The sequence below is a fragment of the Carettochelys insculpta genome, chromosome 1 (assembly GCF_033958435.1).
Source record: "Carettochelys insculpta isolate YL-2023 chromosome 1, ASM3395843v1, whole genome shotgun sequence".
Lineage (NCBI taxonomy): Eukaryota > Metazoa > Chordata > Testudines > Carettochelyidae > Carettochelys > Carettochelys insculpta.
Window position 1 is genome coordinate 69,808,306 of NC_134137.1, and position 26,424 is coordinate 69,834,729.

Consider the following 26,424-nt stretch of genomic DNA (forward strand, 5'->3'; position numbering starts at 1 on the left):
GCTTCAGCCCCCTCATCCTGGGCGTCCTCTCGGCAGGTCAGTCTTGCTGAGTAGATTTCAGACTGCTTGACCTTTCTCCAGGCACAACAGTTACCAGAGCCTGTGTGCAGCCAAGGCCTAGCATGGTGTGTGTGCACCTACGTCTCCTTTACCTATGGCCCTAAATCAGCTGCGGAGACTGAGTGAGCACACAGAATCATAGAATCATAGAACAATAGAGCTGGAAGAGACCTAAAAAAGCCATCAAGTCCATCCCCCTGCCCCCAGCAGGACCAAACCTATCAAATCAGCCCCGCCAGGGCTTTGTTGAGGTGAGACTTAAACACCTCCAGGGATGGAGACTCCACTACTTCCCTGAGTAGACCATTCCAATGCTGCACCACCCTCCTAGTGAAAAAGTTTTTCCTAAAGTTCAACCTGGACCTTCTCAACTGCAACTTGAGACCATTATTCCGTGTTCTGCCATCCATGACCACTGTGAACAGCCTCTCTCCAGCCTCTTTGCAACCTCCCTTCAGTAAGTTGAAGGCTGTTACCAAGTCCCCCCTCAGTCTTCTCTTCTGCAGACTAAACAGTCCCAATTCCTTCAACCTTTCTTCATAAGTCATATGCTCCAACCCCCTAATTATTTTAGTCACCCTCCGCTGGATCCTCTCCAGTGTATCCACATCCTTCCTATAACCGGGGGCCCAGAACTGGGCACAGTACTCCAGATGCGGCCTCACCAAAGCCGAATAAAGAGGAACAATCACTTCTTTGGATCTATTGGCAACACTCCTCTTGATGCAACCTAATATGCCACTAGCCTTCTTGGCGACAGCGGCACACTGTTGACTCATGTCCAGCTTCTCGTCCACTACAACTCCCAGGTCCTTTTCTGCAGAACTACTACTGAGTCAGTAGGACCCCAGCCTGTAACAATGCTTGGGATTCTTCTGGCCCAAGTGCAGGACTCTGCACTTGTCCTTATTGAACCTCATCAGATTTCTTGCAGCCCAGTCTTCCAATTTGTCTAAGTTACTCTGGACCCTATCCCTACCATCCAGCGTATCTACCTCTCCCTCTAGCTTAGCTCTTACACTAGTGTGATCCTTCCTGGGTTGCTTAAATTCACTTCAGAACAAAATGATGTCAGCATTGTAGCACAAAGTGGCTTCACGCCATTAGGAGATATGCCAGGAGATGCAAGATTTACATCACCTTTATCTCAAGAAGAGATTAGTGAGTCTCCAATTAGTGAATAAATGGTTCTTTTACTGTAAGGAGTTGAGCAAGGAAATTCTCGATGGTACCCCTCTGTGGGACATAAAATCATTTCTTGAAAGATACAGCTTCTGTCTATTCTACTGTAAGTGAACCGGATCACAAAGAGAGGAATGTATGACTCAGTGGCTAAAAGTTAATTTTATATTAAGGCAATGAAGTAAAGATCCAGGGGAGCTGAAGGGTAAAGGGTACATGCTTGAAATAATTTGTTGTTGGGTTTTGAGGTCACATTTTAGTTTTATTCCTTCATGAAATCTAATACCTTAGGGACTGTTCCCCATTCCTGGAATATGAGTACAATTTAATAACTTTCCGTAGAAGGCAGAGCTGGGACTGTTTAATATTTCCTGGAGCAGTTCTGAGAGAAGAGATTTGGAAGGTTGCTGGTGCCCTTCATCCTAACCACAAATATGGGGGTTCCGTGGAGAAGAGACTATTCCCTTTCTGCAGGAAGACAACATCTGCCTGAAAGGGTGGATGGTGCTGACTGTAAAGCTGTTCAAAGAGCTGTAGTGCCATTGGCTGGAGGTGGTGGCTCTGCAGTTGCTCCACAGGAGCCCCAGACAGGACACAGAGTGAGAACCCTTTGCAGATGTGCACTTCTACCTGTGATGTGGCTATCTTCGGACAGGCATCAGCATCCACCGAGCTGCAGGGCTCCACTCCTGGGAAGCATAGCAGCCAAAGGGGAAGAATACGGTGCCAGTGTTTCTGGGAGCCAGCACCCCTTCTTTCACTGTACAGCTCTACCACCCCAGCCCTGCCCTCAGCCACATCTCCTATCTGGGACCCTACAGCTCCACTTGGGGTGGTACAGCTGCACAGTGGGAGGAGCTACTGGCCCAGTGTAATGGCTCCTGGAAACAGTGGTGCCATGTTCTTCTACCTTGGCTAGTGCAGTTCCCAGGAGTAGAGCCCTGCGGATCATCAGATGCTGATTTCTCTCCACAGCTATCCACATCCACAGATAGAAATGTGTGTCTCTGCCGGGTTCTGCCCAGAGGGCCTCATTCTAATTGTCGGGTTTATAGGGTGAGTACTGGAGAGTGTTGGTGGTCTGTGTAATACAGCAGGTCAGACTAAATGGTCAGTGAGTCACTTTTGATTTTATGTTCTACGAATTGGTACAGCTCTTTGTAGAATTACAGCCAATGAAAAAATTTAGAAGCAGTGCTGCAGGGAGCAGAACAATCCATTCTCCAGACCCTCAAACTCTGATTTGTCACTCTTACAAAGATATGCACTAATTCTCTGTCCTGAACTCTTCAGCACTCTGTCCTTCAGTACTTCAAATAAAAGGATGCCTGTGCAGGCCATGAGAAAGGTGTTGGAAGCAACATTTTTAATCATACCACTCAAGGAAATGGGAAGATTTGAATTCAGAGGGATCCTTCATTAATGGAGTATGGTTGGGTTGCCTGCCCTGGGTCACCAGGAAGGAAAACAGAGACAGTAATTTCATATATTCAGCCTTTTATCACCTTTGAATCTTTGCCTGTCTGTTATTTTGCAGATGCCTTGCAAAGGAGATTTTTTAAAGGCATGCATGTATTTCAATTTGGATGGAATTTTTTATGTTTAATTATTTCCATAATACTGTATACTGGCTATAAGTAGTTCTGTACCTCCTGTGCTGAACCAAGGGTTATTGAGATCATTAAAGTGACAAATGCTCAGCAAAGACATTATTATTTTGCTGTCAGACCCAGGACAGGAAAAATAAAGCTGTGTTTTTTATCGTTGTGAAGCTTCACTTGGCTGCTCAATTTTTTTGAGGTTATATGTCAGTTAAATTGTCTTTACAGATTGAATAGGTATGCATGGTATGCCCATTACTGCTATTGTTTTGGGACACTATTCTTTATTTTGCAGCCTTAAGGTCAATAGCTTACACAACCTTGTACTGCACCGAAGCTTAGCATTTAGACTTGATATGGGGGAAATCATGGGAAATAAGTGGGAACAATCCAGAAATCACTAAAACAGCACTGGTACTGCTGGGTAGAAAGTTCTGCTCCCTAACCACACTATATTACGGACAAATCATAGACATTCTTGCATGATCTCAAAATTTAAAAGGAATCCTATAAAAAGTGGAAATTAGGAGAAATTACAAAGGATTAATATAAGCAAAGATTACATGTATTCAGGAACTCAATTAGAAAGGCAAAAGCACAAAATGAGCTCAAACTAGCTAGAGACATAAAGGCTACATTTACACTTGCATTCCTCTTACGAAAGAGGAATGCAAATGAAGAAAATTGAAAATGCAAATGAGGCGCTGATTTACATATCTTGTGCTTCATTTGCATGATCTCTTTTTGGAGGAGATTCTTTCAAAAGAAAAAAAAGCAGTGTAGATGGGGCTCTTTCAAAAATAAACTCCACCTTTGAAAGAACCCTTATTCCCGACTGCTTCAGGGCCCTAGATGGCACCCATGTCCCCATCTGTACCCCAGACCACAAAACGAGGCGATATATCAGTAGAAAGGGGTACCACTCCATGGTCCTCCAGGCTCTCGTGGATGCTCAGGGCTGCTTCATGGATGTCTGTATCGGTTGTTCCGGGTGAGCCCACAATGCCTGGATTTTCCGCAATGCCTGGCTGGGATGCAGAGTGATGGAGGGGACCTATGCCCCCACAGTGGGTCCCCCCCATTGGGGACACCACCATGCCCCTCTGCATTGTGGCTGATGCTACTTATCCCCCTGTACCATTGGCTCATGCGGCCCTCCATGGGAGAAAATGCAGCTGGAGGGACGTCAGGTGTGAGCAGGGCAGCGAGGTCAGGGGTGGCAAGTGTGGTGGTGGAAGATGTGGCAGGGGATGTGGTGGGGGGGTCGGCAGGAGAAATGGCAGGGACGGTAACAGGGGTGCTGGCAGGGGTGGTGGCAGGGGGCAGTGGAGGGGGTGCAGATGATGGCAGGGGCAGGCATTGGATGATGGCCTGGGTGAGGGCCTCTAGGGCCCTGGTGACCTCGCCCCAGGACTCTGGGCCTCATCCCATGTCTGCCTTCTTGAGCTCCAGCCTCCGCTGGAGCACAGTGGTCTGCTCCCAGATAGCTGCAGTGTGTCAGGCAACCTTCTCCTTCTCCTCCTTGTGGTGGCAGTGGCATGGTCTCCAGGCATGGGCCTGCGTAGGCAGTGGGTGTTGCAATGGCCCAGCCTCCTTGGCACTCGGGGGGTGGATTCCTCCAGCCCTGGCAAGGGCTCACCTGGCCCTCGGACAGCTGTACTGTGGAAACAGAAAGAAGAAGAGAGGGGGCAACCCATCAGCCCCATGATCTGGCCCCAGGGGCCATGCTTCCTATCCCTGGGGCCAGCTCCTGCTCCAAATCAAAGGAACCAGAACAGTGCAAAATGTTTATTTCGATGGGAAAAATGCTCAAAATGTTGCTTAGTTCGAATGTGAAACAGTTTCATAAATCTTTATTGGTGCACGAGAAATTCCATTGTAACTGTGGAATGCCAGTTTGATTCTGTTTTGCAATCTCTGGTTTACTAAAAATTGTGAGGTCCCGGTTTGTTAAAAACTTTTCACTTCAAACTGCGTTCACTGGAGAAAGTCACCCGGGACTGGTTGTGGCGTTTTCCAGTATTCTGTAAGTCTCCCTTCTTATTTTGGGTGAAACAATGAACCTTGTGTGGGCTCATCAGACTAACCTTCCCTTTGGATTTTGCCCTACCAAAGCTAGGTTCATTTCAACTGCAACTTCTCAAAGTTCCCAGTGTGCTACCCACAGGTATAAGTCTAACAAAGAAAATTTGTGAACACGCTTCAGATTAAATTTGGAAGCATTTACAGAACTGTGATTGTTACTTGTCTTTTACTTGATGATGAACAATTCACCAATATCCTGAAGCTTAAAAGGAAACTAGTTAAAATAATATCAAAATTATTAATTTAAGTCAAACAACACACTCTGGTGCCAGGCCTGCACAGGTCACTTGCCTATAGCTCCCAGTGCTGAAGTAAGCTATGCAGAAGTACACAGGGTATGCCGCACAGCATATTTGACAGCTGTTATTGGTCCTGGGACAAGATGGGAGGGAGCACAGAAGGTGCAGGGCCTAGGGCATATAGTCCTCTGCACTACCCAGATAATGGTGCTGGGCCCTCCCCCACCACACCCTCACAGCTGCATGTTGCAGCACTGCCACACCACTTCAAAGGGGCGTGGAGCTTCAGCAACCAGATCTCTGGGCCCTCTTTGAAATACCTGGCACCAGGCAGCTGGTCCCCTCCCAATTGGTGTGCCTGATGCTGAGCCATGAACAATGGTGCTGTGGGCTTGCTCATCCATAACTTGCTGCCATGCACCTAAATCCAAATCCCTGATGCACTCCCAGCCTGAGTTATCAGGCCAGAAGCTGATGCCAAGATGAACTAAAAAGAGGAATCCTTGTAACAAAAGAGCCAAACATGCAATTATATCAGTTGAGATTGGCCATGCAAGATGGGGGTAAGAAAATGTCACTGAGCTAAATTCTGCATGCAATTATAACATTAGCACTATATAGATGGAATTGAATTTATGTCAGTGTGACACAGAGAGGGGAACGGGCCCTTTTCTGCAGCACAGTCCTTCTTTGTAACTGAAAAAAGAAAGTGTTATCCATGTAGAAAGAAAACTCAAGCTCAAACTCAAACCAGTGAGGAAAGTTTAGAACATCTCAATATCATGCAATTCAGGAGTGAATCATTAAAAAAGGTTAATTGCACCTGTTACGAATTGTCCTCTCCATGACAATCAAAAAATAGAATAGTAGATGATATACAGAGAAAATTCCAGATAGTTAAATATTTAATCAATTGATCATGGCAAGAAAATCAATATGGAAAACATGAGCAGGTAAGGGGAATTATTTGGCATGCCTGACATTGTTTGAGAAACTGAGAACCCCATCTCATGTATTGGATTAGAAGTGGATGAAATAATTTATTCTAATATGTATTTAGTAAATGTGTTTAATAAATATGGCTGAAAATTTTACTTGAACAGGTGATGGAAGGAACATGGGTTAAGGACTAGAATGTGGCTGTAGGCCCAGCTCAGCATAAGGGGTGGTGTGTTGTTGTGTCTCTCTAGTGGAATCGAGGCAGTCATAGAGTTACATCTGGCTGCTTTTTCATAAGGCTGCTGGCTCAAATTAGTTGCCTGGGCTCAAAAGTCCTCCCTCTGATCAATCACTGAAGGTCCATCTGGCATAAAACACTTCCAATTCACATTCTTCAAACAAACTAACATATGGTAAAACAGCTCAGAAGGATCTGAGAAGGGTAAATATTAGACAGGACATTAGCTGATAAAAGTCACTACAGATAAGAGAATGTAATGCACATTGGAACAAACCATCTGAATATGCATTGATGGATTCTCAGGTGGGTGTAACCACTTAAGAAAAAGACAAATGTGTCATTGTGAAAACATTTGCTCACTGAACAATGGCAGTTTAAAGCAGGGTTTCTGAAACTTTATGAGATCACAGAACACCAAACAATTTTTTATGAGGAGCACATGAAATTTTTCTTAAAAACTGTCAGAAAAAAAACCCAACCATGAAAAACAAACAGCAGCATATACTGCAAAAACAAAATGAAGTAATTTAATCAGATATCAGAGCAGCAAAGTAACATTTTATCCAATTCTAATAACAGAATATAAGCACAATCAGTGTAATATTCCAAAAGCTTGTGGCACACCTGCAAGTTGTTCTCCAAAATTCAGTGTTCCATAGAATGTAGTTTAAGAAACAATGATCTAGAGAATATAAAAATATGTTAACAGAAAGAAATAAAATAGAATAATGCTGTTGAGATGAATCCCAGGAATGTGGTGTCCATATCTGGTCACTGCATCTTAAAAAGGATATATCAAAATAGAAACAGTCCCAAGAAAGGAAAAGAAAATTTGTATAGATATAGAAAGCTTTCCGGTAGAAGAGAGAGGAAAAAAAAATGTCAGGTAAGTGCAAAGAAGAGATTAATAAAAGGTGAAATGATAGACGTGTATGTAATAATGTATAATATAGTGAATGTCAACCAACTGTTCTTGCTTATCCTTTCACATAATTCAAGCACAAGTGGACACACACTAAAATTAATGCCATAAGAATAATTACCGGCACCATTATTTGATTTTTCCTAATGCAATTGGTAGACTTCATCTTGCATGCTGTCATTATTTTTCTCTTATATTGTCCCACTGATTGTTATAATCATCTCTCTTTGGCTTAAATGAGAATCCTTCTTAACATAAATTAACCTCTCTCTTTCCCTCTGTTGCTCACCTCCTCTCCTTTTTTTAAAGTCAATGAGCATCACAAGGAAAGTTTAAATTTTGCATTATGCAAGAGCTAAGTATTCATAGCTTCATTTTTTAAAAAAAATGAAGGAAATCAAAGGCTAATGTCATCATAATCCTAAATAGATGAAGCAATAGTGAAGAAAACTCTGCACAAATATGAAATTTAATAATGGCCCTCCAACAGCTTGCCTTTCAAATTTTTAGGAATTCATTAAACAATGGTTGAGCACAACTTACAATCAAATTACTCATATGAAGTATCTAGCCATATTACGAATATTGCATACTACGTGTCCATTTCTAAAGAGATGTAGTCAACAAATTGCATTTCACAGAATTAACTTGAGGCTTGAATTTCATCTCCAGATATATCCTGGTTTGTTTTCAGAAAAACAAAAACTAAAGCAAACAATAGTAACTGAAATGTTGGTACACCAACAGAGTTGATTTTAAGAACAGCATAACATTTTGATAACTTTAAATCATGCGTGGGGAACCTCTGGCCTGTGGGCTAGTTGTAGTTCATCACGGTTATTTGCTGGCAGGCTGAGAGATGCTTTGTTTACCTGAGTAGCCACAGGCATGGAGCCCCACAGCCCTCAGTGGCTACTAGTTGCTGTTCCTGGCCAATGGAAACTGTGGGAAGTGATAGAGGCCAGGCTACAACTGCCTGAGGCTCTTATTGGCCAGAAACAGTGAACTGTAGCCGCTGAGAACTAAGGAGCTCCTTGACTACAGATGCTCAGATAAACAAAGCATCTTGTGGCCTGCCATCCTGATGAGTTAAACCTGCAACCAGTGTGCCTGAGTTTCCCCACCCTTGCTTTAGACGCAAGATTTATACCAGTTATGTTGTAACCATTTCTGTATATATTTTCCCCAGCAAGGCCAACAGCTGCTCTGAGCTCCAGGGCAAGGTGGGAAGGGGACCCAGGCCCATGACCCAGAAAGAGCAGGGCCAAGGGCAGAAGGTGCAGAGCCAAGAGCAGTCAGCACTCTGCATTGCCCAGGCTGTGGCACTGGGTCCCCCTTCACTCCCTCACAGCCACATTCAGCAGGGAACAGCACTGCCATAGCACTTCAAAGGGGCACAGAGTTCTGGCTGCCACAACTGACGGAGTAGCAGAGGCAGCTCCCTGGGCTCCACGCCCCTTTTAAAGACCAGGCCCCAGAGCAACTGCCCCCTTTGCCCTAGCCTGTTGGTGGGCCTATTGTTCCCACACAAATAAAGAACAAGAGAGGGTCCAGTCAGAGGACTGTGGTAGCCCTGGTGAGGGCAGGGTGCAGAGAAGGAGATCAATAGGATTTTAATAAATAAAAGAAAGCCTAACACAAGTGGAAAGTACTGTACTGTCTGCAATTGGGAGAGGGAGAGCTGACTGAACAATTAATCTCACTTTTCCATTTAATTTTATTGGCATGTTTTGCAAATTCTAAATTTGACTTATGATGAAATTTCATATGTTGCGTTAAGGTCTGGGAATAGAAAGCCCCCTGTGTCAGTGGGTATTTGAGAAGCAAAGTGGTTAAATGTTAAGAATCCAGTAAGGCAGTGGAGCTTCTTGGTAATTGTTAAGTAAAGTGTCTAAAAAAGGTTTAAAGAGAGTTTAATTACTAAGGTTCAGAATCAAAAGATGGCATATTAATGACACTTTCTGTAATCCTAATTGTATTGTAATTTAATATTTAAAATATAATCACCCCACATTTATTTAGATACTATAGCAATGTAATCATCAGGGTAAATGATCCATAACAAAGATGTGGTGTCACTAAAGTTGCAAGTAATTAAAACACTCCTGAAAAAATATGATTCCAGAGTCCTCAGTTTTCTGGAGAAATCTTTTTTATTGCCCTATTTTGTCTTTTTTGAACAAGCTGCTGTTTTGACTATTGCAGCATAATGTGACTAGCAGCTGTTTGTTGGTGCAGAGGTTATTGTACTATGTCGTAGGAAACCATTCAAAATTTTTCCCCCACTGAAGTTCTCACTTTTCATGTTTCTTTGGTGAGTCACAGTGTGTGAAGTTCATCCAGTTCCCAAATATACACGTATCCAAACACAAAAATGTTACATTGTGCTTATAACTGAGAGGTAACTGTGTTAGCCTTTATTCTATCAAAACAAAACAGCAACCATGTAAAACTTTAAAAACTAACAACATAATTTATTAGGTGATGAGCTTTTGTGGAAAAGACCCACTTTGTCAGATCTATAGCCCTACCAGAACAGACTCAATATATAAAGCACAGAGGTCCAAAAATTGTTAACAAGGCTGACAAATCAGAAATATTGTTATCAAGTTTGGCAAATCAGATAGAAGAGCAGAAAGAATGGGTGAGAGATGGGGGAAGTTAAGCGTTTGGTCAAACTTCAAAGTATGTGAAAGAATCCTTGTAATGGGGTCAAATAATTGCTGTCCCTGTTCAAACCAAGTTTTAATGTGTCAAATTTGAATATGGAGAAAGTGAATATAGAAAAATTATTTACCTTTTCCCATAATACAAGAACTAGGGGACACCAAATGAAATTGATGGGTAGTAGGTTCAAAACTAATAAAAGGAAATTTTTCTTCACACAGTGCACAGTCAACCTGTGGAACTCCTTGCCCGAGGAGGCTGTGAAGGCCAGGACTCTATTAGGGTTTAAAAAAGAGCTTGATAAATTTTTGCAGGTTAGGTCCATAAATGGCTATTAGCCAGGGATAAAGTATGGTGCCCTAGCCTTCAGAACAAGGGCAGGAGATGGATGGCAGGAGATAAATCACTTGATCATTGTCTTCTGTTCTCCTTCTCTGGGGCACCTGGCATTGGCCACCGTCGGCAGACGGGATGCTGGGCTGGATGGACCTTTGGTCTGACCCAGTATGGCCATTCTTATGTTCTTATGTTCTTATGAATGTTAGTTCTGAACATACTCTCCATAGAGGGTTCTTAAAGTCGCCTTTCTCCAGAACACAAATTCTCAGGTCTTTAGCAGATGGCCTGCTCCATTAAAGCGCTGGTTGACACGTTTGTGTATTTGGAGATTTTTGATGTCTGCTGTGTGTCCATTCATTCCTTTGTGAAGAGTGTCTGAAGTTTGCTCTATGTACATAGTGGATGGGCATTGCTGGCACATGATGGCATATATAATGTTAGTTGAGGAACAGAAGAATGTGCCCCTGATCTTGTAATTAAGGTGGTTAGGTCCAGTGATGGTCTCTCCAGAATAGATATGTGGACAGGGAGATGTAGATATGTTGGAGAGTAGAGATAGGATCCAGGGTGACCTGGATAAATTGGAGGATTGGCCAAAAGAAATCTGATGAAGTTCAACAAGAAGTAGTGCAGAGTCCTACACTTGGGACAGAAGAATCCCAAGCATTATTATAGGCTGGGGACCAACTGGCTAAGCAGTAGTACAGTGGAAAAGAACCTAGGGATTATAATAGACGAAAGGTTGGATATGAGCAAACAGTGTTCCCTTTTACCTAAGAAGAATGTCAGAATTGGGAAGGCAGCTACTATTTCTGGCAGACTTACAGAACAAGCATGGAACAATCTTAAACTGACAGTGAAAACAAAGATACTAACCTACCAGACATGTGTATTGAGTTTCCTGCTCTATGGTCTGAGTCATGGACCACCTATATGAAACAGGACTAAAAATTGAACAGCTTCCATTTTCGCTCCCTTCACAGAATTATGAATATCAGCTAGCAAGATAAGGTTTCAAATGCAGATGTTCTGTCAAGATCTGGCATACCCAGCATCATAGAATCGTCACTAACAGAAGACTATCATAGCTTGATCATGTGAGAAGAATGTGTGATGAATGTCATCCCAAAGAACTCCTCTTTGGTGAATTGTCTTGTGGGTTGAGAACAACAGGAAGACCAAAACGAAGATTCAAGGATACACGCAAAAAAAACCATGAAAAATTTCAACATAGATCCAAAATCCCAGGAATCTACATCATCAGATCAAAATACCTGGCTACGATTGCTACAACAGGGCACAACATGCTTCAATATTATATGTGCATGCCACATATAATAACTTCATCTTAGAAGGAAAAACTCTCAGACTCAAGAATTCGGAAATAGACTGACATGTGGTTATTGTAATCAACCACACAAATCCAATATTGGATGGATAAGCCATGAGAGAAGTAGCAGACTCAAACACAGCCCAGACATAGATCCTCATGACCACTGCTAACCACTGTCTCTTGAGACAAAAAGGGGCCAAAGTAACAGTAGCTTCCACAGCCTTGCAGACTGACAGTAGATGCAAACAATACCAAATGGGACACAGTCTCGACTGTGCTGATTGCTGTGCTATCCATAGTACCAAAAATAACCCTGACATTATAATCAAACTAGCTGACAAAGGGGTTCTGTTGTCATCATGAATAAATCAGACTATTAACATGAGGCAACCAGACCTTTCTCCTCTCTGATCCTACTTTAAAATTCCAGAAGAAACTACACCATTTACTTAAGCAACTACCGACTTCTACTCAGGACCTTATTCACTCAGATATATCATCTGAGCTCCGAGCTGGATTATTCTATTTACTTTCTAAAATCTACAAGCCAGGAAACTCTGGACACCCTATCATTTCGGGGAGTGGCACACTTACTAATACTATCCAGTATCGGAGGGGTAGCCATGTTAGTCTGGATCTGTAACAGCAACGAAGGGTCTTGTGGCACCTTATAGACTAACAGAAAAGTTTTGAGCATGAGCTTTTGTGAGCACAGACTCACTTCATCAGATGCTGGTCTTGGAAATCTGCAGGGCCAGGTATAAATAAGCCAGAGCAAGGGTGGGGATAACAAAGGTTAGCTCAGTCAGCAAGGGTGAGGCTTACTACCAGCAGTTGATCTGGAGGTGTGAACACCAAGGGAGGGGAAGCTGCTTTTGTATTTAGCCAGCCATTCACAGTCTTTGTTTAAGCCTGAGCTGAGGGCATTGAATTTGCAGATGAATTGTAGCTCAGAAATTTCTCTTTGGAGTCTGGTCCTGAATTTTTTTTGCTCTAGGATAGCTACTTTTAAGTCTGCTATTCTGTGGCCTGGGAGATCGAAGTGTTCTCCTACGGGTTTTTGCATGTTGCCATTTCTGATGTCTGATTTGTGTGCGTTTATTCTTTTATGTAGAGACTGTCCAGTTTGTCCGATGTCTATAGCAGAGGGGCATTGCTGGCACATGATGTCATAAGTTATATTGGTAGATATGCAGCTGAATGAACCCACGATGGTGTGGCTGATCTGGTTAGGTCCTGTAGTGGTGCTGCTGGTGTAGATATGTGGACACAGCTGGCAACGAGGTTTGTTGCATGGATGGGTCCCTGAGTTAGAGTGACTGTGGTGCGGTGTATAGTTGCTGGTTAGGATTTGCTTCAGGTTGGCAGGTTGTCTGTGGGCAAGGACTGGTCTGCCTCCCAAGGCCTGTGAAAGTGGGGTATCATTGTCTAGGATGGGTTGTAAATCCCTGATGATGTGCTGTAGAGGTTTTAGCTGAGGGCTGTAGGTGATGGCTAGAGGTGTTCTGTTGGTTTCTCTCTTGGGCCTATCCTGTAGTAAAAGGCTTTGTGGCACACGTCTGGCTCTGTTGATCTGTTTTTTCACTTCCTCAGGTGGGTATTGCAGTTTCAAGAATGCTTGGTTGGGATCCTGTAGGTGTTTGTCTCTGTTGGAGGGGTTGGAGTAAATGCAGTTATATCTTAGTGCTTGGCTGTAGACAACGGATCGTGTAGTGTGTCTGGGGTGGAAGCTGGAGGCATGAAGGTAGGCGTAGTGGTCAGTGGGTTAACGGTACAGGGTGGTATTGATGTGGCCATTGTGTATTAGCACCACGGTGTCCAGGAAGTGGATCTCCTGTGTGGACTGTTCCAGGCTGAGGTTGATGTTGGGGTGAAAGTTGTTGAAGTCCCAGTGGAATTCCTCCAGAGTCTCCTTCCCATGGGTCCAGATGATGAAGATGTCATCAATGTAGCATAAGTAGAGACGGGGTGTTAGTGGACAAGAGCTAAGGAAGCGCTGTTCCAGGTCAGCCATGAAAACATTGGCATATTGAGGGGCCATGAGGGTACCCATAGCTGTGCCACTGATTTGAAGGTATGTATCGTCGCCAAATCTGAAATAGTTGTGTGTGAGGATAAAGTTACAGAGCTCAGCCATCATATGTGCTGTAGCATCATCAGGGATACTGTTCTGGACACCATTTATTCCATCTTTGTGTGGGATGTTGATATAGAGAGCCTCTACATCCATGGTGGCTAGGATAGTGTTTTCTGGTAGGTCATCAATGTATTGCCGTTTTCTCAGGAAGTCAGTGGTGTCTCGGAGATAGCTGGGAGTGCTGGTGGCATAGGGTCTCAGGAGAGAGTCCACATAACCAGACAGTCCTTCAGTGAGAAAGCCAATCCCCGAGATGATGAGGCGTCCAGGATTTCCAGGTTTGTGGATCTTGGGTAGTAGGTAGAATAGCCCCAGACGGGGATCTAGAGGTTTGTTGGTATAAATCTGTTTTGGTGCTTGTGTAGGGAGTGTCCTGAGCAGATGGTGTAGTTTTTTAGTGTATTCCTCAGTGGGATCTGAGGAAAGTAGCCTGTAAAATACTATCCATCTATGTATGCTCCCTCCTCAAACCCTATAGCACCAAAACTCCCAGCTATCTCCGAGATACCACTGACTTCCTGACGAAATTACAAAACATTGGAAAACTTCCTGATACCACCATCTTTGCTGCCATGGATGTAGATGCTCTCTGTGCTAATATTTCACATGAAAATGGACTACAAGTGATCAGGAATACCATCTCTGACATCACCACAACTAATCTGGTGTCTGACCTATGCAACTTTGTTCTCACGCACAATTATTTCTGATTTCAAGATATAGTATACCTCCAGATTAGTGGTGCTGCTTTGGGCACCCGTATGGCCCCAGAATACGCTAATATACTTATGGGTGATTTAGAACAACAATTCTTCAGCTCTCACCCACTGTTGCCCCTCCTTTACTTATGATATATCAAGACATATTTGTCCTTTGGACGCATAGTAAGGAGACTCTGGAAGAATTCTACAGAGAGTTTAACAATCTGCGCCCACCATCAACTTCAGCCTTGACCACCCCACATGAAAGATACATTCGTGGACACAACTGTACAAATAGCTGAAGGCTAGATCAATACCACTCTCTACTGGAAACTCACTGACCGCTACACTTACCTACATGCTTCTAGATTCCATCCTGAATATACCACGAGATCCATTGTTTACAGTCAAGCCCTGATATACAATCACTTCTGCTCTGATCCTACTGACAGAGATTGAAAAGTACAAGCCCTCTACCAAACATTCATAAACCTTAATTATCCATCAGTCGAAGTAAAAAAACAAAAACAAAAACAAAAACCAAACAAAAAAACAGAAACAAAAACAAATTAACAGTGCTAGATGAATACCCAGAAACTGACAACTTCAAGATAGGCCCAAAAAAGTCAGTACCAGAACAGTAACAGAACACCATTTGTAATTACCTACAGCACCCCAACTCAAACCACTGCAGCTCATCATTAAAGACCTACAACCTGTCCTAATCATGAAGCCACACTCCAGAAGGCCCTAAGTGACTGGCCTGTTCTCTCCTATAGACAGCCTCCTAACCGTGTAAGGATTATCACTAGCAAGCACAGGCTAATAATTTTGGAACCTTTCCTTACAACAAGCCCCAGTGCCAACTTTGTCAACATATCTATTCTGGAGATATCATCACTAGATCTAGACATGATAATTACAAGGTCAGGGGCACATTCTCCTGTTCCTCAACTAACGTTATATATGCCATCATGTGCCAGCAATACCCATCCAGTATATATGTTGGGTAAACTGCAAACACTCTTCGCCAAAGAATGAATGGACACACAGCAGACATCAAAAATCTCCAAATACACAAAACTGTCAGCCAGCACTTTACTGGAGTGGGCCATTCTGTTAAAGATCTGAGAATTTGTGTTCTGGAGAAAAGAGACTTTAACACCTTCTACAGAGGGAATGTTCAGAACTAACATTCATATTCAAACTCAACACGTTAACACTTGGTTTGAATAGGGACAGCAATTACCTGACCCATTATAAGGACTCTTTCACATATTCTGATGTTTGACCAAACATTTAACTTCCCCCATCCTTCACCGGCCTCTTTCTGCTCTTCTATCTGATTTGTCAACCTTGATAACAATTTTTGGGCCTTTGTGCTTTATATATTGAGTCTGTTCTGATAAGGCTATAGATCTTAAGAAGTGTGCCTGTCCTACGAAAGCTCATCACCTAGCAACTTATTTTGTTAGTCTTTAAAGTGCTTCTTGATTGCTGTTTTATTTTGGAATTGTGCTAATGTGCATATAGTTTACGTGGTCTCCAGAGACCAAGGTTGAGCGGGAATAGACATCACATTTTGCTCTACCCAGTACAGTTGGGATTTTCACGTGATGATTTTTACATTTTTGGTGGAAGAGTATGGAGAAACTGATGTTAAATGTGTATTTTTAAATCATTATTGGCATCTTTTAGCAAGACACATGGCACTGTATATGAGTAAAGCAACCAAATCCTGATTTTATTTTCATGGCTATTCGTTATTGGTACAAATATCAAAGATTCTAGGTTCCCAATATTTGTGGACTTAACTCAAGGACCTTAAAGAAGTGGTTGACAAAAAGCACAGCCCATCTATTTCCATATCTCCATCCTAGGCACGTTTAAAGCCCACTAGTTATGAAAAGATATCAAACACCTATGATGGGGCTTACAAGGAGAAGCAATCTCTCACAGAAAGCATTCTAGACAATTTAAGACTTCATTGGCTTGTCTACACTATCCCCCTCCTTTGAGGGGGGTGTGCTAATCAGCCCAGACAGAGGAGGCTAATAAGGTGCTGTGATGCATATGCAGCATCTTATTAGCATAATGACCACCACGGGAGCTTCAAAGCTGCTAACTTCAAAGCGCTGACAGGCAGTATAGCTGCAGGTGCTTCGAAGTATCTGCCAAACTTCAAAGCTCCCTTGCTCCCGAAACGTTTGAGTAGGCCCTCCACGTTTCCAATGGTTTTCTTAAACCATACTTGTATTTCTGTTGTCTGACATAAATGTCAACAAGCAACCAACATGCACTAGCATGAATGTTCACAGAGGCAAATCTCAAAATATTTTCAGAAACTGACTGGGACATACAGAGATTCTTTGTGAAAGCACTTCCATGCACATGGTCACTACGCAGAAGGTCACCAATGAGGAATTATATAGGAAGATACAACCAAAGGAGAACCTACTGCAGAAGCTTACACAACAGAAGTTGCAGCTATTCGGGCATATTTGAAGAATGAATGATGAATGAAAAGTCAAGACCCTGGTATTTGGTATAATGGATGGTTCAAATAGGTGAGGCAGACCCCAAAGAGAATGGTTAGATGATACAGTAGAGGTGTGCGGAGCTAATCTACAGAAACTAAGCCTCTGCTTTGGACAGGAAAAGATGGAAAGAAATAGCGAGAGGGGCATCAGACTGCAACGGGAACTGAGCCCATGGTTGTTGATGATGATGGTGATGGTTCCATGCACAGCCAAACAGGAAACAGGTGCAAAGCCATGGAATTTTTTCTGGCCAATCACAAGTAAACAACATGGCATGAATTATGAATAGTGAGTCTCAAATACTAACAGTGAAAGGTTTGCAATCAATCTGGAAAGCAGGAGAAGGAGAAGAAATATAATCAAATCACATTTAAATAATTAAGAAATCAAGATATGTTTACAGTTATTCCATGGGTTGAAAAAGAGGCTAAACTGATTATATACATTGCTGTAAAGTACTGAGATTTAATTGTCACTTATACAGATAATTAGCTACAGTTCATTCTAAGTAGTTAAAGCCAGTTAAGGTTTACTATTTATCATTTATATCACAGCACAGCCTAACAGGTAGAACCTCCATTTTGCTAGAAACTGTACAAAACATAGTAACTGATACTATGATACTGATACGGCCTTCCAGGGTGCTTATCCAGTGATGGAAGATTGTAAGGAGTGTGTAGGGGGAGGGGCAGAATGATACATAAACACCAAGGATGCTGAGCTTTCCTGCACCCCATAGTGGCAAATTTTACTTTGCTAATCATTGTTACAGTCTTTAGTCTAAATGCCAGCAGAAAATTGTTGAATTTCTCTCTATTCCAGGCTGTTACCTTCTAATTCACACACTGTAAATGGGTAAACCAACTTCTCTTTTTGCTCTTCTACTACTCTCATAATTACGTGGTGTCACTTTAACCTCAAGCCAGCTGACACACCAATTTCCTCCATTTGTGGAACAAACGTGTTGTAATTGTTCCTTTTGTATTATTTTGCAAATTTGAACGCCCCCCCCAGCAACTTATTAGCGTGGATCTGCTTTCCTACCTGTCTGCTCATTCTCTTTTTAACACAACTCTGGGCTTGTTTACTTTCTTACTAAGGTTCACCGACTAACTCCACACATTGCAGAGATCAATACACTCTCCCCTAACCTTGCTCAATTAGGTCTTAGGGTTATACTGTAAAAGAGTTATCTTAAAGGAAATGTGTTTTGTACGTGTTATGTTGGATTTTTCAATAATAAGGGTCAGAGGTGGTTTCTGTATTTCAGATGCTTCTAAGCAGTGAATCACACTCCTTCCAATCGGCACTGATATTGATCTTTCCTTTTTAACCTTGATATTACATTCAGCTTTGGTTCCATCATCATAATTCTATTTGCCTGCCCCCCACATTGTTTTTCCTGCCCTGTGTAGCTGTGCTACTTCTGATCCTAATCTTGGCCCTCTTGTGGCTGTTCATTATCGTTTTTCAGACTCTCAGGCTAATAAAAAAGGTGTCCTCTCTGTATCTTCCTTTAACAAACTATTTGGGTTTCGAAGTTTGAAATCTGAAGTACTTGCCATGAGAGGACTTGATTATTATTATTATTATTTTTTATTAAATGAACAGAGGTTCCATGTAATCCCAACATAATTTAAGGTCTGCTTGAAAACTGACAGCTATGTTGGGGTGCGCACTCAGTTGGCACGGACCCTCACTGAACCCCTTTGGGCAGGCAAGGGCTAGGAGGAGCAACGAGACTGACAACGGAACTTTTGAAAGACATACACAATGATTTTAATAACCGCTAGGAGAGGTGAAAGAATATTGTGTTAAGTTCTCATATTAACAACAATGTATACTTACACAGAAGCAGATATTCATGACAACACTTGGGTGAATTGTGGCCTCAGGTAGGTATAAAGGTAGGTTTAAAGGAATTATAAAATATAAATATAAATTTGCATTTATGTACATTATATTAATGGGAGGATGAGAGGGCGCTACTCCCCACACCCTGCCGGGACCAGGTCGCTACTCCGATCCAAAAAGGTATATAAAAAGGCCAAAGGGGGATTTGCCCTTCTATCTAGACTGGCAAGAGAAGGACAGGGAAAAGAGAGGCCACGCCCTCACCTTTGTAATATGTTACTCTAGGTTACTTAACACAATGCTAACAATTTTTCCCCCCAACTGAAAATTAATAACTAACACTACTAATAAGATGAATTAATAAACAGTCCTTCTATAATAACTAAACCTACTTAAAATATAACTAATTAACTAATACTAACAACTTTGTCTAAGATAACAAATTATAACAATAACAATTTAGGTTATAAATAATTATGATAAGTGTCTTTTTTATATTAAAATCCAGTCAGAGGCCAGGAAGGCCCAGTCCAAGGTTAGGCCTCAGGGTGCTACTCCTGCCCTACCAGGCAGGTGCATAGTAGGGGGATCAGCCCTACTCCCCTACCAGGGGTCCCTTGGCCACTGAATGGACTGTGGTGACTTAGCTGCGGCTCTGTGCAGAGGCGCAGGCCTGCTGGTGAGGATACGTCTGGTCCGGATGGGTGTGTCAAGTCCAGTGAAGCAGCCGCTGGTTGGTATGGTGGCGGGCCCTGGGTTCCGCTAAGCTGGCTGCGCAGTACCTGCACTGGTGCAGGCCAGTTCAACAGCCGACCCACTTCCCCACAGGGACACCGCTTGCTGTTAGCGCTGCCGCTGCCGCTGGAGCGCAGGTGGTGGGAAATCTTGCACCTCAGAGCAAGTGGCAGTCTTCGGTTTTTCTCTCTTCGCCCCAAAGGGCTAGCCTGGGGACTGGCAGATATTCTACAGAACCACGCCTTCCCATAAAGGGCCACAGAATGGGCTGCGTGCCCTCATTTTATAGAGCATGCTCATGCATTATTCATGAGTATATTACCATTTTGGTACAGTTCTCAAGTAGGTCCAGTCCCTGGTGGAAGGTTCTGGTACTTCTCCAGGCTCACCCAATCAGAGTGTTTTATGTAAATTTAGACACCTTTCCTCATGTTTATGGATGAGCTCATGGAACCTTTTTCAAATTGCTGGGGGAGCTACCGGTCAAAAAGAGACCGTTGGAATGCTGCTAACTGGCAAGAAGTGACAATTTGAAGCTTCATGTGTCTGAGGGGATTTTTCTCACAGAGCCCCTTCTTACCAAAATCATGCTATCCCTGGCTCATAGGGGCGATAGTGTCTGTACTGATGTTTTACACACAACAGATGCCTGCCTTTTATTTCTTCCACTTGGGTACAGCAACTTACTCTGTTTCATTTGTTATCATTTAATGCTGAAGGGAGAGAAGCAGTGGGAAGGGGACATGAGTTTTAGCTGGTAGTACCCTGAGGCTACGTTTGTACTACAGAGATCTTTCAAAAGAAGCTCTTCTGGAAGACCTCTTCCAAAAAAACTTATTTTGGAAGAGTACATCCACACACAAAGGCTGTGTCTACACTTTCATTCTTCTTTCAAAAGAGGTATGCAAATGAGGGAAATAGAAAAAGCAAATGAGGTGCATATATGCATATCTGGGTCCTCATTTGCATATTCTTATGTCGAAATAGCTTCTTTTGAAAGACGAAAACCAGTGTAGACACTGCTCTTTTGAACGTAAACCCATCTTTGAAAGAATCCTTCTTCCCTATTTCTCTCGCTTGCATACCTCTTTCGAAAGAACAATGCAAGTGCAGACATAGCCAAAAAAGCGGATCAAAAGAGTGATCTGCTCTTTCAAAAGAGAACCTCCTCACTGCCCCCATGCTTTCAAAAGAGAGTGTCCATGCAGCCTGTGCTGTTTTGAACTAATGGGCCAGAGTTTGAAAAATCAGGCCCCCGAGGACTGTTTCTTATTTTTTTTAAAAAAGTCCCCTGGGGTGTCTATACATGTTTTCCTTCAAAAGAAGGCGCTCTTCCTAAAAAGGGAATGGAAGAGCACTTTTGAAAGGAGCATCACCTTCTTTTGGTTTAATTTTGAAAGAATGCTTTTTGTGTATAGCCGCTCCAGGGGATCTTTCGAAAAATATTTCAAAAGAACTTGCTAGTGTAGATGAGCCTGAGCATCTGCAGATATGCAATGTGCAGGAAGGGTAATTCATTAAGGGCCTGGAAACATCCACTCACTCTCAATAACCTCTGGATGAAGCCTTGTGTAGAGCAGCTGTTGCTATAAGGTGCTTTAGGGCAGGAGGAAACAGGAAGCTTGGGCACAGGCTGTGGTGATGGGATGGGTCCAGTCTTTCTCAAAGTTCTGAGCTAGGCCCTGTTTCTAATTTCATCTTTTTTTGTTTAAATGAAGACTCGATATATTATTTAGTTGAACTTTCTAATCCCATGAGCTTCCCTCCCTTGGTTAATTAAGATCTTGAAGAGCTGTCTTAATTCTCAACACTGGGCTTTAATTATGGGGAAAAAGGCTGTCATTTACTACCCTAGTAATGTCAGGTCCATTAGGGGTAGCCTTTGCTGAACTGAAGCCCAGAACACTTTTCAAGAACATTGCCCATTTCTAATTTGAGCTGCATAAATTTTAAGTTTAAAAATAGAACTGGGGATATATATATATATATATAGATATAGATATATAATTAAGTTCTGGTTCCTACAAAAATTATTATTACCATCACTAGTTGATAGCCTCAGGATGAAGTCACTGATAGTTAATGATACTAATGACATATTTTCATGACTTCTGCAGATGCTGCTTGAGAGGAGAGTGTTGCTATTATAAATCATAAATGAAGGTATCACTTTCCAGTCCCATTTCCCCTTGTTATTAAATATTATGAAAGTAAGTGGATACAGATCACCAGGGTCACTTACTTTTGTAGGACTGCTTGGATTAAGTATGAACTGTAATTGGTTAGTGAGTAATATACATCACTGGCTGTTACACATACAAAAAGAAAAATACCATAGAAGAGGAAATGGTACAAGATGAAAAGTCTGAACTTTTTAAAAGGGACACAGTTCAAGAAAACTCACATTTCCATATCCCATATCAGCACATTTCTCTTTATCCAAGCATCACTTCTGTCCCTGCCATCTGAAATTTGAACCCAGTGTATGAACATCTGATTTTGTGGAAGTTTCAGATGTCTCAAGAGATTAGTGCAAAAAAAAAAAAAAGCCAGGTGTACCTATGAATGCAACTCAGCCGTGAGTTGTCTAAGATCATTATTCATTGCCATATTTTTATTCAGTGCCCATTATATTTGAAAAAGTGTGACTGAAATACCTCAAATAGCATGGAAACAATGTGTTTCATTAGCAGTGGAGCAGACAGTCTCCACAGGCTCCTGTAGCAAGGTGTGTGTGTGCGTTGGTGGCGGGGGGGTAGCTCTGTGCTCCCAGAAAGGGAGAGTGCAAGTGCAGCCAATCCTCAGCACTTCCTGCAGCATGGTGCACCCTTACAGCCCTTTGTGCCGCTTGGAGCTCTGATGGTGACATAAAGGTCTGGGAGCTCTTGCTGACACTGCAGCTTCTGTGGCAGTGGCAGCGTCTGGAGCCCTGGGCCCCTTTCAGTCATGAAGACCTGTGGCAATCTCCTCTTTCCCCTTTCCCCTCCTCTGTTGGTGGGCCTCATCACCGTTTACAGTCAACACTTGCTTGGAATCAACTGTTAAAAATAACTGATCACCACACTGATGAGTAACTTTAAAAAGCGGCTCCTACAAAGAAAATAGATTGTTTTTGGCTCCAGGTATAAAACGACTTTTCAGTACTTTATTACTGAATATTCTCATCTGATACATGAGTGATGCATGAAGATACATGCAGTTTACCCAGCCTCACTGTGCAAATCATGGAATCAGTGCAAACATAATTTACTCATGACCACTCATTTACTGCTAAGTATAGTTACTTATCAAAATAACTTGAAAAATATTGAGACCACAAGTAGAAAAATATCTAAGGATGAACACAGTTTCAGTAAAATTAAAAGTAATCTAAATCTTCACTCCCAACCAAATTCAGTGCCTATGAGCTGTTTGCGCTGGGCAGGGAGATGAGGGCAAGACCCAGTGGGACTGAAGTAACTGTGGTGGCACCAGTGATTCTACTGGGGAGCAGGAGAAGCTGTGTTGGCAGTCAGAAATACATCAACCATTAGGATCCAAATTCCCAACTACAGACCAGTTAGTTTAACTTCTGTGCTGGGAAAAATAATGGCGCAAATAATTACGGAATTCATCTGCAAACATCGAGATAAAAATGAGGTGATAAGTAACAGCCAGCATGGATTTGCAAAGAGCAAATCATGCCAGACTATTTGATTTTTTTTTACAGGATAACAAGTCCTGTGGATAAAGGAGAGGCAGTGGATGTGGTATACCTAGACTTTAGTAAGGCATTTGACACGGTCTTGCATGATTTTCTTATCAATCAACTACACAAATAGGGTTTGCAGTCAGGCTTCACTAATATTCCACACAAAGACAGGTTACAAGCAATCAGGAATACCATCCCTGATGTCATCACAGCCAGTCTGGTGTCTGACCTCTGTAACTCTGTTCTTACCCACAATTATTTCCGATTTGGGGATAATTTATACCTCCAGATTACTGGAACTGCTATGGGCACCTGCATGGCCCCACAATATGCTAATATATTTATGGCTGACCTGGTGCAACTATTCCTCAGCTTTTGTCCCCTATTACCTCTCCTCTGCTTAAGATACATTGATGACATCTTTATGATTTGGACCCATGGTATAGAGACTCTAGAAGAATTCCACAGAGACTTTAATAATCTGTACCCCACCATCAATTTATCCCTTGATTACTCCACACAAGAGATACATTTTCCGGACACTACAGTATAAATCAAGGATGGCCTGATTGGTACCACACTGTACCGGAAACCCACTGATCTCTATACTTACCTACACCCTTCTAGCTTCCATCCTGCACACATAACTGGATCTGTTGTTTACAGTCAAGCTCTTAGGTACAATCTTATTTGCTCTGATCCAACTGACAGAGACCAAAAAGTACACAATCTTTACCAAATATTCATAAACCTGAATTACCCACCAGGAGAATTAAAAAAAACAAACCGAGAGGGCCGGACGAATACCCAGAGACCAGCTACTCCAAGATAAACCCAAAACAGCCAAGAACACAACACCACTGGTCATCACCTACAGACCCCAACTCAAACCACTGCGAAGAATTCTTAAAGACCTACAACCTATCCTTAATCAGGATGCCACGCTCCAGAGGCCCTAGGTGACATGCCGGTTCTCTCCTACAGACAACCTCCCAACCTTATGAGGATCCTCATGAACAGCCACAGTCTATACCCCAGTAATACCAGTCCTGGAACTCTTTCTTGCAACAATGCCCACTGCCAGCTTTGTTCACATATCTTTTCTGGAAATACCATCACTGGACCTAACCAGGTAATTCACAGAATCACAGGCACATTCTCATGTTCCTCAACTAAGATCATATATGCCATCATGTGCCAACAATGCCCAGATGCTTTGTACATTGGACAGACTTCAAACTCCCTTAGGCCATTTCTACACAGGCCACTTTCTTCGAAAGTGGCATGGTAATACACGGCCCGAAATATGCTAATGAGGTGTGGATGCAAATTCCCTGTGCCTCATTAGCATACAGTCTTGTGATTTGGAGTCCAGAAGACCGTTCTTCCGACCTCCAAAACACCATTTAGAAGTGTGGCCCCCCGGGGGTCTTCCGGAAGGAAGTCCTTCTTCCGGAGGCCCCTTCTTCCCAAAAATTTTCTGGAAGAAGGGGCCTCTGGAAGAAAAACTTCCTTCTGGAAGCTCCCCCGGGGCCACACTTCTTCATGGCATTTTGGAGTTCAGAAGAACGGTCTTCCGGACTCCAAATCACATGACCGTAAGCTAATGAGGCATGGGGAATTTGCATCGATGCCTCATTAATATATTTCGGGCCATGTATTACCATGCCACTTTCGAAGAACGTGGCCTGTGTAGAATGGCCTTGGACAAAGAGTTAATGGGAACAAAACAGACATAAAAACACTCCAGATCCACAAACTGGTTAGTCAACATGTTAATGGAGTGGGCCATTCTTTTAATGACTTAAGAGTTTGCGTGTTATTGAAGAAATATTTTCACACCACTCTTGAAAGGGAGACAGCCGAGCTGTCTTTTATATTCGAATTCCGCACATTAACACGTGTTTTGAACCAGGATGGGAATTTTCTGAGTCACTATAGGGGCTTGTTTGCATACTTGGTTTAATCTAATTCTTGACCTCCCACTCCCCACCCCTCTACTCTCTGATTTGCTCACCTTGATGATTTTTTTGTGATTTGTCCTCCTTGATTACTGTTTTTGGTTCTCTCTGCCTTAAATATTGAGTCTGCTCTGTTATGGCTGAAGTATCGTGTCCAGTTCTGGGCACCACATTTCAAGAAAGATGTGGAAAAACTGGAAAAGGTCCAGAAAAGAGCAACAAGAATGATTAAAAGTCTAGATAACATAAACTATGAGGGCAGACTGAAAGAACTGGGCTTGTTTAGTTTAGAAAAGAGAAAATTTAGAGGGGACATGATAGAGGTTTTCAAGTACCTCAAAGAAGGTTACAAGGAAGATGGAGAAAAATTGTTCTCCTTGACCTCTGAGGATGGGAGAAGGAGCAATGGGCTTAAACTGCAGCAAGGGAGATTTAGATTAGACATTAGGAAATGTTCCTAACTGTCAGGGTGGTTAAACACTGGAATAACTTACATAGGGAGGTTGTGGGATCTCCATCGCTGGAGATATTTAAGAGCTGGATATATAGACGTCTATGGGTGATGATCTAGATAGTGTTTGGTCCTGCCAAGAGTGGAGGGAACTGAACTCGATGACCTCTTGAGGTCCCTTCCAGTTCTAGTGTTCTATGATTCTATGATTCCTGTGTGATATGGGCACAAAGCGATGGAATGTGGCCGCCTTCACCCAGATGGTTGAGGGCCTGACTGCCAGTGGTCACTCTACCCGCACTCCAGACCAGGTATGCAGCAAGGTGAAGATGTTGCAGCAGGGGTATGCATGGGCTCAGAACTTGGCCCAGCAGTTCAGGGCGCCCCTGCTTTCCGACCATTTTATTAGCGCCCCAAATCATCCTGGGCCCACGGGACACTGCCTCCCCACCCTGCATCCTCGATAGCTCCATGGAGGAGCCCCAGCCACAGGATCCCAATCAGCTGGGACTGTTGGCTAGCCCCATGCCAGCAGGGCCAGAGCCAGAGCCAGAGCCCGCAGCAGCGGCAGAATACTCCATTGAGGAGGGGGACCTTGTCATAGATCTCTCCTCCTGAACCTCCAGCCATGCCTCTGTGAGCCAGGCATCCCCCGACCTCGGCAGTGGACTGTCAGGTACATACCTGCCAGGGCACACACCCTGGGCCACAAGACAGGGGTTGTTTTCTTGCTAGAGGTTCTCCCA